We start from the raw sequence: 19,804 nt of genomic DNA, 5'->3' as shown, positions 1-19,804 counted from the left end.
CTGAGCCACCCAGTCGCCCCTGTGCTACCAACTTTTGAATTTGTTATGATAATACTCACTGCGTAAATTTCAGTGGATAGCACAGTAGAAATTTTGTCAATTTGTTTTCTGTTTTATTGCTCAAGGTCGAGTCCAATGTATGCATTCTGAACTATCAAGCAGCTTTTATCCTTGTGATGATTCAAAGATGGAGGTTCCTTCCATCTTGTGGTTCCTACATCCTTTAGGGTCTGAGAATCCTCTGATTTTTGACCAGAGAGAGGAATGACATGTCTGCCTTTTTTCTTTTTCCTAATTCCAGCTCAGTAATGACCATCATTATTTCAGTTACATTCCAATTAGTGACATCTAGTCACTTGGTCACATCTGATGACAAGAGGGCTAGAAAATATGGTTTCTAACTGGGAAGTTGTCAGCCATTCCACATTTTGGAAAGGAAGGGGTGTGAGCTATGAGCTTCTGGTGACAGATGAGTGCTTCTGCCACTATGACCACCATCTGATTTTATTATTTTTTTTTCTTTTTGGGTAATAAAAAATTAAACGTAGTAGAGGATAACATGTGAAAGCCCTATTTCTAAAATGTATTTTAAATTGAGTAGATTCATATTTTTCCAATTTTTTTATAATCTCCTGAATGCTTAGAATTCAAGTTTATCATTTTACTTTGAATGAGTCACTTTCATTATTAGGTTTGTATCACCTCTTGCAACATTCACAAATCCAAACAACTTTTAATCAGAGAAACTTTTAATCAGAGAAACAAGTACATTATGCTCTGGCCAGTAAATGAAATAATAGGCATTTTCAGATTTGGGCAATTTCTCCTAATAACTGGTGCCTAATTCCTAGAACCTAAATATCCTCTTTTTTGGAAAGGCTGGAAACACCATGAATACTCCCAACTCTATTTCCTACTCTTTTCAGACATTCGAATGATAATTATTCTTTTGTTTGTACTTCTTAAGATCTCACTACTAGTACCAGCCCATAGACTTGCTTGTTTGTTTTAGAACATGCTTTGAATAAATGTAACGTTTGCAGAAATTCAATCTGAGAGTGGAAGACATAATGGATTATTGGTGGGCATAACATTAGAAGTAGAAAAGAAAGAGAAAATAGTTGAAACAGTGTAAATATAGTGTAATAATGGTTGGTGTGTTGAATAATACTTCAGATACTAAAAACCCCCTCCTAACTCTAACTGGCTTAAATGATAAGTTAATTCATTTTCTAACTTAGAGGAAGGCCAGAGAAGAGCAAGCTTGGTTGGATGTAGGCTTGGTTGAAATGATGCCTCATTGACATCTTGAAGGAGCCATATCCCTTCTATTTCCCTGCTCTCCCATCCACAGCTACAGCCTTTTCCCCCTTGGTCATAAGTTTGTTGCCACTACCAACTGAGGAAAATTGTGTACTATTCTCATGCAGCAAGAAAAAGTAAGAAACCTGACCCCTTACTATGGACTATAAATCCATTATTTCAGTTTGAATGGGCTAAATAAGGTTGCTTTCTCACACCTGGAGCAGTCTCAGTTGCTGGGGAAATACCATGTACTGTTTGGATTTGTATTAATTGGAGTCCACCCCAAGATCTGGAAGTGTATTCAATTTCCCCCAGTCATTTGAAAATTTGGTAGTGGTGAGGGAGCATGGTTGGGAAGGTCACTGGGAATGATGGTTCTCTGAACATAATCAAGTTTCTGTTAGGAAAAGAACTAGAAGAAGCAAAACATAATTTCACTGAGAATGGGAGAGAGAGATGTATTGATTCACTGCCATGAGAATATTTGCTGTAGAATGCGAATTACTGTACTTGAGAGCAAATCATGTTCTTCATGATGGATATTTTGAGGTTCTTTATCAAAACCCTGCAAGCAGTAGATAAGGATGGTAATGGAGGTGATGATGATGATGATGACGACTACAACCATGACAGTGAAAACTGCATCGATAATACCTGTGATGATTTAACAAGGCAATTACTCAAACTGTCACTACCAAGCATGTTTTTTTTGGTGCTGAATCATGCTAAATTTACAGAGAAAGCCCTAATTTATTCCACAGAGAAAGATACATTTGGGATCTATAGTTGCTTCCCAGTAAATAAGACAAACATAGGTTTAGATGATTGAAGATAAGGAAATTTCTAGTGAGAAATAGAACTAGCTGCTGGAAACTCTGCCTTCCTTAAATGCTCTTACTCTTTGGATCTGTGTATGTTTCTATTTTTTAAAGACAAGTACCTGGGTAAGATAAGCAGACTAATAACATATACATTTGAGGTTGCTTAATAAAGAAAATATTTTTTAAGCTATGCCTTATTTTTATTTATTTTTATTTTTTGTTGACTTATTTCATATTTCAGATTCCACTTATCAGACAACTTAATATTGCATGGTTAAAAAATAATTTTAGGGGCATCTGGGTGGTTTGGTCCAGTTAAGTGTCCAACTCTTGGTTTTATTTCAGATCATGATCTCACGGTTTGTGAATTCAAGCTTCACATAGGGCTCCATGCTGACAGCATGGAGCCTGCTTGGGATTCTGCCTCCCTCTCTCTGCCCCTCACCTACTCATGCTCACTCACTCTCTCAAAATAAATACATAAACTAAAATATTTAAAAGGCAATTTTAAATTATTTTATTACAATTAATTATATTAAGATGAATAATACTAAATAGCTCATAAAACTTCTTTGTTTTGTAATCTATAGGATTAACAGCTAACATATGATTAATTGTAATTAAAACCAAAATCCCATTTTTCCCAAATGAAATAAGAATATTTACTTTAGCCTAGAATATTGTAAGTAAATTGACAGGATCAAAATCTCTTCCAAAAACACCTGTAATTAATAGTATTTTTCAAAACTTATATCAGAGCTATGACATTTTTCGGGGAGGTAGCTTTATTAAAGATGTGCATTGGAAAGATCTTTACATTATATATTTTTCATAATAATATTCTTAATGTTCATAATGTAGAGCCATATATAAACTACCTGAGACAAATGATTATGCAACACTTTATAGAGTGTCCTGTTCTGCCCCTTTGTCTTGCTTGGATAGATGGTGACTACATCACATAGAATTCATATAGTGAGGCCATCTGTGCAAAAATGGAGGTGATTTTACCTCCATCGGAAGTGAGCATGTTCTCATAAATGGTCTCAAGTACTCCAGAACTTCAAGTCACTCTATCATCATTTACCTAGAGACTAAACTCTTTTACATAAGGATAAGTAAAGTCAATTAACTAGTTTTGCATTATTTATCTTATTTTCTTTGTGCTTTGTGCTACATCAGAATGTGAAGTTGCAGTTCTGATAGGGCCCATTTTTTTGAGAGACAGAGAAAGAAAGAGATTAATATCAACAGCATTACTGACTGTTTTCTGTGGCCAGTCGTTGTCCTCAGCACTCCCTCTACACTTTTCAATTTAATCTACAGAGTTATCTTGTGAGGTACTTGATACCTCTATATTCTTTTACATATGAAGCTTTGGGAAGGTAAATTACTTGCCCATAGTCAAAAACCCAGTAAGTGTTGCAATCAGGGTTCAAACTGAAGCAATGTGCACTCTTAATCCACTACACTACACCCATGAGTCAGCTTTAAGCTGGGAGAATGGGGGTTAAGATGAGGTATGTGGGGGTTTGTGGTATACTACCATTCATGCACAAGACTAGGTACTCAGCCCTGAGGAAAATGACACTTGGGAATATGCAGGGTGGTAATTTTATACCTTAACATGGGCACCTATAAGTTTGTATATCTGTTAGTTCCATGAAGATGAGTAGAAATGACACACAGAATTTGTTCTAAAATTTTAAAGGAAGTAACTGTATGGCATTCTGAAAAAGAAAACAAAATACAGAGAAAGCAGAAAGATCAGCAGTTGCCAGAGTTTGGGGGAGGGGATTGGGTGGAGGGGGGATGAACAGATGGAATAAATATAATTTTTAGGGCAGTGAAACTCTTCCATATGATATTGCAACGTGAATACATGTCATTATGTATTGGCCAAACCCAAATAATTAACTGTACAACACAAAGAGTGAACCGTAGTGTAAACTATGGACTTTAGTTAATAGCAACGCAGTAATATTGTTTCATTAATTGTAACAAGGGTAACACAGTAATGCAAGATATTAATAATAGGACAAACCATGCGTTAGGAAGAAAGGGGATGTATGGAAGCTCTATAGCTGCTCAATTTTCTATAAACCTACTGCTTTAAAAATAAAACCTATTTACTTTTTGGAAAAGGAAGAAAAAAGAAACTGAGTGATTATAGGACTATAATTGTGAATCAATCAGGAAATAGGTGACTCATTTCAGAATAATTGTATCTTTTCTTCAATAGTGTTGAAATCTAGGACTTCCACATTTTCACTTAGATTCAGTCAAATTCCAAAAAAGTTTTCTGTGCTCTCTGTATACCACTAGGCTATGAATTCTGGATGAGCCCAAGTCTACTTGCCAGGATTACTCCCTAAATAGCAAAGAAGCACATTTAGAAAGCATTAATCTTGTAAAGCCACAGGGCCACAATTAAAGAGTGGTTCAATGGTTTTCCTAAATGTATAACTTACAAGGACAGATTTTCCCCTGCATCTTTTACCCTGATTATAATGATGGGCTCAATTTCCCCATGTATAGTCAGCCATTGTTAACATGCTGGCATTTGAAAGGAGTATTTACTCTTGATTTTAAACATAAAAGAGCTTGTATGAGCAGAGAAAGAGGAAGTAGGTAAATGCTAACATTTCTTGTGGAGTGGAAAGCAGTTCCCCTGCACTTTTCTCACCATTCAAGTCACAGTTTGAGAAGGAAATAGCTTTAGAAATTGAGAGGGCCAATGGATCCCTTAACTGTGCTTTCTCCACACAGTTAAAGCTCAGTGTGAGACTGGCTGGCAAATAAACAATGAGGAAGAAGTCACATGAGGAGGGGTTATTAGAGAAAGAGTAAGGAGAGTCACATTTTGGTTATAACTAAGGACTAGCTGACTCACCCATGCATGAAAAATCCTTCCTCAGGTGTCATTTTTTAGGGATGGTGGCTTAATTGCCCCCCCAAAAGGCAGCTTTTTTTAATTCAGAAATGACTTATGCCTTATTATCATATCTACCATGTCAGGATGGTGGGGTTTATTTGGTCCTCATATCTCTTCATAAAAAAATGGGACTTTTTTAAAGATAGCACAATTTTAGAAGAAACGATTGAAATCCATACCACAGAATAGGTTTTGCTATATACCATTTGATAGGAATAGGAGTATGTAAACATATTCCCAAAAATATATATAGGTACTCTATAATTAAGAGTTTGTATAATGGGGAACGAAATTCCAACATGGATATAATGTTAATAACTTAGGTAAACAACAGTTTTTGTCTGTTTAGATTTTGATTATACTGGGGTGAGAGGAGTGAGAGGGAGTGGTATCTTTCTCAGTGCCAGTCTGTGTGCAAATCCTGTCTTCACTTCCACATTTGAACATGGTTGATGTTGAACTTGTTGCTTCCTGTTATCAGTTTTGATACATCAAGTGATGACATCTCAAACTTTTGTCCTTAGGACAATTTCTTCTTTAATACATAACAACTATAATTTTATTGCTATTGTTCTTATAAGGTCTGTTCCTGGAAGCTACTATACCTTGTAATGCAGGATTAATAATAGTGCAATTGTGCTAAAACACTTACTTCGATTATTTGTGGCTATCCTGAAAAACTGTGCAATAGAAGCCCTTGGTGTAGTTTTGGAAAAACTCCATTGATTTTAAATGAGTGGGGAAACACAGAAATGTCAAGATAAATTACTAATCAGAAGTTTTTTTTTTCCTATTATTTACCTATATATGCCCCATCTTTCCGAACCAACTTTGTACTACTAAGGGTATTTATATCAAAATGCCAGTGAGCACTATGTCTATTATGATTACTAATTTGCTCTATCTGTCATGCACTTACTATATCATACTATTTTATAAGCTATTGTATCATTTATTTGGTCTTCACAAGAGCCTGTGAGATTTGCATTATTTATTATACCCATTATACAGATCAGGAGACTGAAGCAGCAATAGAAAAGCACTTGCTACATGTCACATAGTTACTAATTAATGAAGTCAGGTTTTGAACCCAGAAAATCTTGCTGTAGTGTTCCTGATTAGTAATACATTTAAGCAGAAACAACTCTACTAAATGAAGACCATACGGATAAAAGTTGCTAACAAACACGATCATTGTTATTATTACAGTTATTTATTGTAATTATTTTCTCTCATGTCCTTTTCTGTTTTGACAAACTGAACTGCAAAAATCTGTCTATAATTTGGTAGTTCAGGATTTTAAATTTCAATAGTGATTGAATATGATTGTTTAATAGTTCACTGTCTTACACAGTGCACTTCACTACTCTAGGTAACTGACTCATTTTCTTTCTAAACACAGTTATAATAGAAAGCAGTGCCTCACTTTCTAGCAGATGGAGAGCAATCTTGTTTTAATGCACATCATTTATAATAGATACAAGCTGTCAGATAACTTCTGGTAAAATAGGATGCTGAATCAGACATTTATTTTTAGTGGCAATTGTTGACACATACTAGCCCACCCAAATGAAAGTATGCCATATTACTTGGCTCTATAGATAAACTATGTTATAATATTCTTTGTCATGTTTCATTTTAGGTTTCTGCTTTAGACTTCCTACCATACACCACCATTTCCATCACTTATCTTTAAACAGCTTGTCGTCCTAAAACCATTATACATTATTTTAGATAGTTATATTTTAGCTTTTATTTCTAAAATAAGAATCATCTAAAACCTGGTAGTTTTAAGTAGTTACATCATAGTTAGAAAAATGTGCTCTGGAATCCAACAGACCTAGATTTTAATCTCAGCATTGCTCCTTATTAACTGAATGGAAAATATGTTTTAATCCCTGAAAACCTCCATTTTTAAAAAAAATTATGATTTTTCTATCAAAGATTATTATATGAATCAAATAAGTTAGTGTTTCTACAGTGGTAGTTATTTACCATATATATCATTAACTGTAGTTCACTAATATGAGGCATCAAATAAACAATGCAAGCCCCCAACAAAAACAGATTTTACAAAAAGTGAAGGAGCTGAATGAACACCTACATGACCATGTTGGTCATATATCAACTGTGTCTGTTCCACTTAGTTAATGTCTATCTTGTATTGTTTGGTAAGTATTTTAATATTGCTACTGGAAAAAAAAAAACAAAAGAAATATTGACATTTATCATGTACAATGCCTCTTTTGGTTAATTCATGTAGATGTGATATTTGGAAAATATAATGGTAGCTAGATTTGGGTAAAATTAAAAATGCTTAGTGTACATTTTAGCTGCACATATACTAAATATGGAACAATACCGAGATTACCCTGACTACTGCATAAGGATGACATTTGTGAAGCATTTCTTATTACATAATTTTAGAAAAAATACATTTTATATGTTGTTTGTATATTCAATGATAAAGCAAGTATGGTAAAATTATACTAAATGGGGATTCTGGGTAAAAGTTTATTGGAGTCCTTTGAACCATTTTTATGACTTTTCTACAAGTCTCAAATTATTTAAAAAATTAAAACAAATAATATCTTGGGAAATAAAAAAGTAAAAATAAAGTAGCAACCAGTCTTTTAAATTAGTATGTTTCCACTATATCTAGATGAAGCCATGCAGGATAGGTGCTTTTGAAGTATAAGAGGTTTTATGTATTATGTGTGTACATTTTAATTTTTGGATTTGCTAGTACTACTCTACACTAAAATAATGTATTTTTTTAATCAAGTTGTTAAAAAGCCATATGAGCTTAATTGATACATCATATAAAAACAAATTCTTGGGGCGCCTGGGTGGCTTATTTGATTGAGCATCGGACTTTGGCTCAGGTCATGAACTCACCGTCTGTAAGTTTGAGCCTGCATCGGGCTCTGTGCTGAAAGCTCAGATCCTGGAGCCTGCTTCATATTCTGTGTCTCTCTCTCTCTCTGCCCCTCCCCTGCTCATGCTCTGTCTCTCTCTCTGTAAAAAGTAAACATTAAAGGGGCGCCTGGGTGGCGCAGTCGGTTAAGAGTCCGACATCAGCCAGGTCACGATCTCGCGGTCCGTGAGTTCGAGCCCCGCGTCAGGCTCTGGGCTGATGGCTCAGAGCCTGGAGCCTGTTTCCGATTCTGTGTCTCCCTCTCTCTCTGCCCCTCCCCCGTTCATGCTCTGTCTCTCTCTGTCCCAAAAATAAATAAACGTTGAAAAAAAAAATAAACATTAAAAAAAAATCTTAAGACTATTATTTATTTTTTTACTCCAGTGCAACAAATAAATGCTTTCATACATACATTGATAAATACAAATTATGGTAAGTTCTATGTGAATATACTTTGTTATTTTCAAGAGTGACAGAGAAGACATTAGTTAGATTACTTGGTTAGTGAAAGTCTCACTGAGGAGATGACATTTAAAATGTTACTTAAAGGATAAGAGAAGAAAATTATGGAAAGAAAGTGGGAATGTTGACAGGGAGCACAAGGAGTCTTTCAGAGAGAAACCAAGTCTAATGCCTCGAGAAATAAGAGAGTGGAGCATGTTTGAGAGGTGGAAAAAAGATAGCATGGTTGGCGTACAATAACCAAGGAGAAGAGTGGCTCAAATTGAATGTGAAGAGAGAGGCTGGGGGTATATCATCCAGAGAGGCTGGGGGTATATCATCCAGAAACTTGATAGTCAAGTTGGAAAATTTAAAGTGTCACTAGGCCAGATTTATAATCTATGCAACTCTGTTACTGTGAAATATAGTGTGTATACTGTGTGTGTTTGTTCATAAGGGTCAAATGGAAATGGAAGATTAGTGAAGAGCCAATTTCAATAGCTTAAGATGGGTAGTGGTTGCTTGGACTAGGGTATTACCTGCATAAAAGGAGGAAACATCATTTTGTAATATATTATGTGTATGTATTATGAATGTGTTATGTGTAGAAGACATTTAATTTACAAATAGCTATGCCTTAAGACTTCAAGTGAAAGCATGCTAATAATAATGGTATGCTTAACACTTAAGAAAATATTAGAAGCTTGTGGCATTGTGTTAACTAAGACTTCTAACTAAAAATGATATTTTTAAATAAGAATTTAATCATGATTATTCATATAATCACAAATTATATGAAACTTTTAATTTTTTATTTTCCTTTATATACTCATATTTAAATGGATATAACTACTGAGAATGTACTATTGTTCCTATTTTTCTTAACGGTTCAATTATACTTAAAATATTAATGACACAATTTGTATTATATTGGTAGAGGATGATGATGCCCTTCTCAAATGAACGGAGTAATAATAAGTGAATAATGAATTGTTAATCCTGGATATTGTGAGTTTGTAGGAGGTACATGTATATCTAATAGATGATGAAAAATTTTTAGCAGATATTATTTGAAATCATAATATCCATGTGGATAGTGAACTTGTCATAGTTATAATTATACAAACATTTAATCAATGCTATCAATATTTCACCATGAAGAGTTAACAGAAAAAAGACAACCAAAAATAAAGAAAGAAAAACGAGAGTTCGTGGTGTAGAAGGTTATACATAGTATATTAGGAAGAGTGCTGCCTAAGTCAAAAGATTTGGCTTCCAGTTCTGGATTCAGGTAACCTTGGTTAATTCATAACTGATGATTTGTAGGTTTCCTTTCAATTCCCACATTCTTTGATTTTTTCTGAAATATACCAGGGATGGAGCTCTCCAGCTCCTTGTATTTAAGTGTTTTATTCATTTTGCCTTCTTTCAGCACAACTTGTTTAAAAATCAGAACTTAATATCAGTGAAAATATTTCATTGTCTGTCACTGTTACTTGAGTTTGTTGAGACACTGGGTTGTTGGGAAAAATGGAAACATTAGATGAAGGGTGGTGTTTTTATAGCAAGAATGAGATGATTAAAACACTGAGCCATTGAGATAGCGGGTCCAATAGAAAGAAGGAAATAATAGTAACCAGTTTTAGTGGTTGGGTAGGAAAACATTATAAAAGCTAATCAGTAAAAGAATTCTGGACCAGCTGCTACTATATTCCAATTGCATATTCCTTCTTAGAGTGACTCTGTATCCTCCAAATTCCAAAGCTTATTTTCTCTCTAATGAGGATATGGGGGATTTAAAGCTGGCTTCTCCAAATCTGGATTTCAGCAAAATCTGTTTGTTACTATCACAAAAAGAAATATGTCCCAAAGCAAGCATATCATAAGGACTACAAAGAGAAAAAAGCCCACAATTTGGGTTAGACTACCTAGGGTTAGAGTTCTAGTTTAGTGTCCTACTAGTTGTTTTATGAAACTGTGAAAAATCATCATCTGACGTTCAAAAGCAGCATTTATAAAATGTGAACAATTTTGTCTGTTTTCATTCATCCCTAGTAGGAAAATAAGTGTTGAATATGACAACTTAAAGTGCTTGTTATCTGGAGACTGATATATGCTTGTGAGCTAATTTTTATATTCATCAGTTTAGCCAGTCTAGTATGACCATTGATGGATATAGATGAAAATTGAGGAAAATTGGGGAATTGAGTTGTGTTCCCAAACCCGATGCTAATTAAGAAAAAAGCAAAAAATTCCACAAAACTCTTAGTTCCTCCAGCTTCAGAATAGATCATCACAGGAACATTAACTTCTCTGTAAGATGCTGTTCACTCTTCTAACTTCCATCTCCACCTTCTGCTTCTTTGTAATCACTGCTTCTCTCACTCACATTACGAGTTCTCTAAATGCCATCCAACTCATGATACAATTGGAACTGAATTCAATATCTAATGTATACAATGCAGATTAATGCTTTTCTTTTGTCATTGTTCTTATCAGGTCTAATGTTGATTTCCTACAAAAACATCAAGTAGCATCAATGTTTCAATGTTTTTTTTTAGAGTACCCCCAAATATTTAATATTATACAAGTCCAAGATGTAATGATCTTCTGCAGCGCATATGATTTTTAGTTAGTGCCAAACCAGGGGTTGTAATCCTAATTTTGTACAGACATCTTCCTAATGCCTCCCAATGTAAATTCAGAAATTGTCATATATCCAAATGGTCATCAGTCAGTAGGAATCATCTTGCAGTGCAAAACATTATTATTACCAGGTTGAAGAGTTTTCATTCATTTTATAAAATTCATTTCAAACTATACCTTGTAATATAAACCTCTAATTTCATTTTATGGAAATAAGTGAATTTGCTTAAACAGAGAAGGAAAGTTTGTAAATATGCAGCCTAAACATATCTATTGTGAAATTGTGTGTAATTCCCAACAGAAGAGCTTCAGACCACGTTTTTGTGTTTACTTAGGCTATTAAATGGTTATGCCAGGAAGCAAGAGTGTGGGGTGAGGACGAGTAAAGAAAGGATATAAAGAAATATGAAGCATGTTACTGTGGCAACTGTGGCCAACTGGGGCTGATTCTCCTTAGAACTTTCTGAGAAGTGTATGGAGTGCTTGACAGAACTGCCTACCTGAAGGTAGATCATGACAAAACTCCTTTCCTTATTGGTTGAGTACCGCCCTTGGTGTGTTAATTTCCTAGGCTTATGCGTGCCTACTGAACAAGATTTACTTTGCTCAAGGTGAAATGTTGTCAATATTTTGAAAATCAAAGCTCAATTTTTACTGTCCACCATAGATTCCACAAGAATTAGGAGCCAAGAGGATGCATGGTGGGACATTAGACACATTATTATGAATGCGTTTTGTGAACTTCAGTGATAAACCACCTATACATACACTGTTTAAATCATGCAGAACCCAGTATTATTATTTTTATACCTACACTTCCAATTATATTTTCAGATTTGGAAAACCAGAATATACATAAACTGGATCCTCTTATTTATGTTTATGTCAAAACTGCAAATTAATGTGAGATTTTATTCTATTTGCAAGCCAAGTTTGCCTGCAGAGCTTCCTAGATCTGAGAAGACATGAGACTTTGGGTCATAGATAAACTACTTTATTACTCACAGGACTGCAGGCAGCATGAGCTCCACACTCAAATTGGTTCCTCTCTTTTTTCAAAAATCATTGAAAGATAAAGAGCAGCACAAGGGTGTTTATATTCTGGAGAAATCCTCTAGGGCAGTTCTGAAAGATCATTAATGTCCCTTCCTTCCTCATACCTCCCATAGTCTAAGGTTATCTCCTCCAAGTACAGGATTTTTGCTCTCCGTCCAGCTCATAAGTCTGAAGTGCTATAACTTCATCTTTTTTTCTTCCCGGTGGTCTCCTATTTCACCCAGAGATTATCTAGAAGAGTCAAATGAAAGAGGTGCCAAAGTATATTTATAAACTGTAACTATAACTAGTTTTAATGTCCTACTTCTCATCCTGAACAGGTTGCCATCCAGAGACTATAGACATTTAGATGGGTCTGGGATCGGGGCGCCTGGGTGGCGCAGTCGGTTAAGCGTCCGACTTCAGCCAGGTCACGATCTCGCGGTCCGTGAGTTCGAGCCCGCGTCAGGCTCTGGGCTGATGGCCTCGGAGCCTGGAGCCTGTTTCGATTCTGTGTCTCCCTCTCTCTCTGCCCCTCCCCCGTTCATGCTCTGTCTCTCTCTGTCCCAAAAATAATAAACGTTGAAAAAAAAAAAAATTTATAAAAAAAAAAAAAAAAAAATAGATGGGTGTGGGATTGCCATTATAGGGTAAAGAAAGACACATTGTGCTGAGAAACTGTCAGGAAGAAATCCTGGAATTTCTAAAGTCTATATATAATGCCCTATAACCCTCAACCCCCTTTCCCCTTAGACTGTATCATAGTCACAGCCAACAAGTTAAGTGTTCTAGTGTATGTATTCTAGGTCACAAGAAATTTATCATCACAGCATAGGCTCCCCTAAGTTTCAAGTAAGCAATGTAAAGGTGGCCCCAGGTGGATGATATGCACATAGTAAGTCTGTATTATAGCTGAACAACTCTGAGTTTAGGAAACCACAATTTTATAAGGCCACAGGTTAGCCACTGGCTCAACTTTTACCCTGGAGAGAGGGATTATCTTTATTATTCTGATCAAGCAGTGAATCTGCCCCCTGCCCCAGAGGGAGACACTTATCTCTGTCTTCTCAGGCTGTTTGCTTTACAAACATCCTTGAAAGGTAGTACAAATAAAGGTTGTCAATGCCTTTGCTTAAAACAAAGAGAAGAAATTTCAGAGATTAAAAAAAAAAAAAAAAAAAAAAAGGTGAGAGTTCCAATAGAGAATTGTGTCCATATATGTTGTTGATTTTGGTAGTGGCAAGCTAGTCCTTCCAACTGAAATGACTATCTGTCCTGTCAGCTATGTTTCAAAATAATACAGCCTGAGAAGAACTTGCAAATGAATATTGAATTAGAAATAAAAGATGGCTATTTGACAAATTTACTTCTGTTCATTTATATTTTTATCTTATTTATCCCTAGTGTTTATAGTAAGAAGGAAAGTGGAACTTCCATTTCATAATTTTTTATGAGTACATGTACAAATAGTAACAGCTAAGTTGGAAATAAATCAAAGGTAATAGAGAAAACCATTGAACTGTATTACTAATTTGCCTCTATTTTAGGCAAATAATTAAATTAAAAGTATCTTTTATTGTATTGTATTTAATACTTTTATTTGAAATACTTTGACTCTCTAAAAATTGGAAGATTAGTAGAAAGCTCCCATAAACCATTCATGCTACTTCTGCTAATGATAACATCTTACATAACATAAGAAATAATTAAAACCAGGAAATTTATTTTGGTACGATATTATTAACTCAACTATGCAACTTATTCAGATCTCATATGCACACTTTTTTAGTGTATAGTTCTTTGAAATTCCATATATGTATATGGAATATAATACAACCATCACCAAAATCAGGATACAGAACACATCCATCACCACTTTATAACTCTCCTTTCTTTTTTTTCCTTTCCCTGGCCCTAACCTCTGGCAACCACTGATCTGTTCTGATCACTATACTTGTGACTTCAACAAATATTGCTAAATGGGAGGTTACTTCAGCTAAAAACTTTGAGACTGTTTTTTTTGTTTGTTTGTTTTCATTCAACACGAGTTCTCTCAAGATCCATTCATGTTGTGCATATTGGTGGTACATTCTTTTCTATTGCTGAATAGTATTCCATTGTAGATATATAACACATGTTATTTACCCAGTCACATGTAAAATAACCTTTGGGTGGCTTTCAGTTTGAGGCTATTGCAAATAAAGCTACCATGAACATCCATGCACAGGTTTTCATATGAACATAACTTTTCATTTTTTCTGGGATAGATACCCAGGAGTATGACTGCTGAGTAAATGCATGGTAAATTCATGTTTAATTTTATTCTAAAACAAAAAAACAAACAACAACAACAAGAAACCCTGCCAAACTGTTTTCCAGAGTCTGTACGATTTTCCTACTGTATGAGATCCAGTTGCTCAACATCGTTTTCAGCACTTGAATTACCAATATTTTTCTTAAATTTATTTTAATAATTCTGGTAGGTATGGAGTGAGATCTTATAATAGCCTTAATTTGCATTTCTCAAATGGCTAGCGATTTTAACATCTTTTATTTGCTATATTCCTATATTTTTAAGTGTAATGCTATTTATTTGTTATAACCAAGCTACATTGTGACTCTAAACAATAGGACTTCTTTTGCCCAACTGATTGATTGATTTCTTATCCTTTAAGAGGCTGTATTTAATTTTGTTCTTATTTGGGAAGTTTATACTTTTCAAGCATTTTAATTGCCCCAAAACATTGGACTAACACACAGTTGCCTTTTGATTTCATTACTTTCACTTTTTTTGTACCCTACGGTCTCTTATGTTCCTTTAAATACTGCCCTGATTTAGATTGGGTTAGCACAATTTATGATCATGTACTGCTTAAATTATTTTCCTTCTCATCCTCTTCTTATCTGTTCTAATAAACTATAACGTTACATTAGAGGTTTACAATAATGTGGAAAGAAGAAGACTATATTAGTTTACTAAAGTGAGACCTATTTAAAAATATGTGAAAAACATTACTGTTTTTAATGAAATAGGAGATTAGCCAGGGGTCAAGTAGGTAAGTACTTTCTGTAGAAAAGAGCCTGACTTTATGCATTCATTTCCTTCTTCATTCAATCATTCTGCAACTACTTTACTAAGCACTGATTTTGTCACAACACGCTATGGAAAATACCAGTGTGTAGGACCTTTATATCCTTCAAGGACTTTACAAGGAATTTGGGGTGGAACTGGTTATAAGAAGTAATTAAAGGGGCGCCTGGGTGCGCAGTCGGTTAAGCGTCCGACTTCAGCCAGGTCACGATCTCGTGGTCCATGAGTTCGAGCCCCGCGTCGGGCTCTGGGCTGATGGCCCAGAGCCTGGAGGCCTGTTTCCGATTCTGTGTCTCCCTCTCTCTGACCCTCCCCCGTTCATGCTCTGTCTCTCTCTGTCCCAAAAATAAATAAATGTTGAAAAAAAAATTTTTTTTTAAAAAAAGACAGTAATTAAAAAGTAACACCAGACACTATGGACTATAGATAAAGACTCCAGGTTGATGTTACTAACTGCCTTACACTTTACCAATTTAGGCGTTATTGTGTGTTTTTTTTAATGTTTTATTTATTTTTAGGAAGAGAGGACAGAGCATGAGCAGGGGAAGAGCAGAGAGGAGAGGGTGACACAGAATCCGAAGCAGGCTCAGGCTGTGAGCTGTCAGCACAGAGCCTGATGAGGGCTCAAACTCACGAACTGTGAGATCATGATCTGAGCTCAAGGTCAGATGCTTAACCGACTAAGCCACCCAGGCGCCCCACCCCCACTTTTTTTTTAATCTGTAAACAAAGTACCTGAATGAAAAATTTCAATATTCACATCCTAATATTCAGAAACTGGAAGTCAGCGAAGTTGATAGTCAGGAGTCTTATAGCTGACAGTTAGGATTCCCTACTGTTCAAAAAAGCATAAAAAGAATTATGTTGTGGCTGCTTAGCACCACAGCAAGAAAAGGAAAAGAGATGTGCGTTAAGCCATGACATGGATTATCTTTGTACGTACTTAAAAGAAGCTCATAATAAGTGATAGGTTGCTCTCTCATGATGGACCACGAAAGAACAAAATTGAAAAGCAAGTATCTTGCAGAAAGGTTGAACATGACTCAAGAAAGACCTGGGTTGATGTCAGTAGTAGTATTTCGGTCACAAGCTTTCTCTATGTTTCACTAATTTGGTCTATAAAGGAACAGAATTTATCTTTTCTATGTACTTAAAAAATAAGACAACATGACATTGATTTTAATTATGTTGAATACCTGCTAAGCAGTATATTTATATATTTTGCATTCTATGTTGTGATTCGAATTCAGCTGACCCTTGCCATCATATTGCACAAAACTGCACTGATATTATAAAATTATTTCAGAGAAAAAAAATAACCATTGTGTATTAGAAGCAGGAAAGCAAAAAGATGTGGGATAAAATATAGGTTTAATTTAACAGGTTAAAAAGAAAAACATGTATTGATATAATTCGTGTGAGTTTAGTCATTTAATGACTATATTCAAACATCAGTTCTTCTGTATTCAGTGAGAAAATAGGAATATCCTATCCTCTATTTCACACAGTTAACATAGCTAGTCATTAATAGAATATATTAAAACATGTTTAATAGCTAGACAAAGTGATTGGCTAGTTATGAGAGCTGGTGTATTTGCAAGTCTAAGTAAACAACATGCATGCACAATATGAAAACAATAGTTTTTTTGTTTTTTGTTTTTTTGTTTCCTGTGCAGACTTCAATAACTGTCATTTACCCCTGCCTAACCAATGACAATAACATGAGTTACATCAATGGGAGTTTTAAAGATAAAATAACTTAATGATTTTTGTTAGCTGATCCTATGTTCATAGAATAAGTTCTTACATAAGTTTTTGCCTGAGGTCACTCAGTAAGATTTAACAAATGATATCTAGGTTATTGATGAGGAAATTTTTTTCTAGCACGCTATTTTTATGCTTAATTAATGAAAGGAATATGCCTAAGTGAGATTTGTTAGCTTTTGTTGACAAAGATCTTGCTCATGATAGGTTTTTGTTATATGTCTGAATGAATAAAAATGTCAAAAAATCTATGTCTACACACTTATATGTATCATTAAAATTTTTATATTATACTAAACAGTAGGTGGTAAAAATGTTAAGTTTCTATTTCTGATTCTGTAGCAACTATCCATGTGACCTTGGTTCATTAGGTCTTCTCTCCTGACATCCCTTTTTCCTCATTCCACCAAAGGAGGCAAGACCATTCTCCAAAATGTCTTTTCAGTTTAAAGATTTTTTCCTATTAATTTGTAAATTTTATAGAAAATATGTAAAAGAAAAATATACATAAAATTAATAATTAGACATTATTTATGTCCCAGAATAAACTGTTAATATACTGTATTGCCATCACAATTTTTTATATATAATGAATAAACTTTTATATGCATGTTTTATAAATTTCCAAAGCAAATTAAATTGGATGTTATGAATACTGTATATATCCGTATAATTTTATAAATTTAAAAGCAAATCATAGGTGACAAAAGCACCATTGTTATTAACTACCTATACAATATAATGCTCTATACAGTGAAATGCAACAATAATTATTTTCCTATTTGTTAGACTTGTGTAGGGTGGATGAAGTTGGGACTGAGAACAAGATTTTCATTGGGCAGGATTGTCAAGTATTCTGTTACATTTTACCAGTCCAAAATGATAACTGATGTTGAGATTTTTTCTAGCAGATATTTATTCACTGTGACTCTGCTTTAAAATTTGCATTTACTTCAACTACCTTGTTTGCAACTTTGACTTTTAAACAGAAAAAAAGAATTATCAAAATTCCTAATTGCGTATCTACCAGTGGGTTTCTTACAATAACTTTTGCTTTTACATTTATCTGTGAGAACTCTTCATTCAGCATTGCAGTGTAGTATTTTGGTGTTTGTTTCTAATTCCTACTCAGAAGTATGGTTTGTGAATTGATTTGGGAGGGGATGGAGGGAAGGACCAGCACTCTGAGTCCTTCAAAGTCCAGCTCTCATCCCTAGAAGGGCCACCTGCTGGGTTTTCTTTTGACATGGACCTGGGGTTTCTGAGTGAGGTGACAAATAGGTCAGGAGACACAGAACCTGCTTCTATTTTCTCTCTGGTTCCTGGTTGTTTTAGTTTTGGTCAGAATATGTAGGTTGGTCATTTTGTTTCTCATTCAGTTTTATCAGTCATATGGCAATTTTTTTAAGTTTATTTACTTATTTTGAGAGAGAGAGAAGAGAGCACATGATTGGGGGGGAGAGAGAGAGAGAGAGAGAGGGAGAGGAGAGGGAGAGAGGAGAGAGAGAGAGAGAGAGAGAGGAGGAGAGAAAGAGAGAGAGACACTCCCACGCAGGTTCTGCACTGTCAGTGCAGAGCCTCATGCGGGGCCTCAAACTCACAAACCACAAATCATGACCCGAGGCGAAATCAAGTCAGACACTTAACTGACTGAGCCAACCAGGCATCCCAAGAAAAGTAGTATTTAAAAGTATGTTTCCAGCATTGGTCATAGTTAAGCATTTAAACAATTCGAAGAGATGATTCTGGTTCCAAATGGTAGGATGTGGGATATTTGTTTCTGGTTGAGTTGCATGAGAAATTCTGTGGTGTGTCGGTAACAGGGTTGCAGACAATATACCCCGTTGTAGTAGTAAGTAGTAGTAGTAGTAGTAGTAGTAGTAGTGGTATTTAATGTATTTTTTTTCAGTCCTACTAGCTTATAACCAATTGAGCTGAATAAGTGAACAAAGAGAAAACAACACCACCAAGAGTTTGTGTTCCCTGGGTATACCATGCAGCCTAATATGGAGGACCTGTCTCCTCATTTCCATTTCAGCCTGTTTCTGGACCATAACTGCATTTATTTCAACCTTTTCTGGTGTGTGTGTGTGTGTGTGTGTGTTTTGCCTCACAAAGACCAGGTAGCAAATTAACAGCACTAACCATTAAATGGATGGCAGATATCTCCATTCCTTAACTCTATTCTTCTACTTGAAGAAGTTTCCAATTCATTTTGCTTCTTTTGTTTGCTTGTCATTCTCCCTTCTCCTATATATATTACCAGAGATTCCTCATTTCCTTGTTCACAAATTCATCTTAAATCCTAGGACTAAGACTATACATATATTGATTTTGCAGCTCTTTCCTGATTTTCCCATGTGCCACAAATATGTCCAATTTTTAATCATTTAACAAATTTAGAGTGACTCAGCTATATGAGGAATAGAAGATGTAAAAAAAACTACCTATCTGCTTTCTAAAAATTATATTCTTGTAGCAAGCATAAAATATGCAAAGAAATAACTGAAATGTTTTGGTAATATAAGAAAGAATATAAGAGCTATAAGAAAAACTATTTAAAGATAGGTGAATTTTTGTTGCTACTACTTAAATCTTGATTTCATAATAGTCTTTAAGCTGATCCTTAAATAATGTCTAGGATTCAATCTTATCATCATCTCTTTTTGGGTTAAAAGTCTTTAAATATTTGAGGTAAAAACTAGAAAAGTCTTATGTGAAAGTAGATACACTCTACCTAGATTCCTGAGGTTTAGATTCTAGAAAGAAAGTATTAAATTCTAATATGACAAGAACAATACTAAACTTATTAAGAAACCTTTGGAAACAGTGTATATGTGTCTGCTTGT

General features: G+C 34.8%; 1 protein-coding gene and 1 non-coding gene across 2 annotated transcripts in view; both read left to right on the top strand.

Annotated features, from left to right (window-relative positions):
- LOC116738220 (low-density lipoprotein receptor-related protein 1B-like) overlaps window positions 1-19,804 on the top strand; it is an 867,486-nt gene that overhangs the window by 613,838 nt on the left and 233,844 nt on the right. The gene's annotated exons all lie outside the window — the stretch shown is intronic.
- Window positions 7,382-7,486, top strand: LOC115522606. Its single transcript, XR_003971497.1, has one exon. It is a non-coding gene; the product is annotated as a U6 spliceosomal RNA (small nuclear RNA).

The sequence above is a fragment of the Lynx canadensis genome, chromosome C1, assembly GCF_007474595.2.
Source record: "Lynx canadensis isolate LIC74 chromosome C1, mLynCan4.pri.v2, whole genome shotgun sequence".
Lineage (NCBI taxonomy): Eukaryota > Metazoa > Chordata > Mammalia > Carnivora > Felidae > Lynx > Lynx canadensis.
This window is presented reverse-complemented; position numbering and strand designations above follow the sequence as displayed.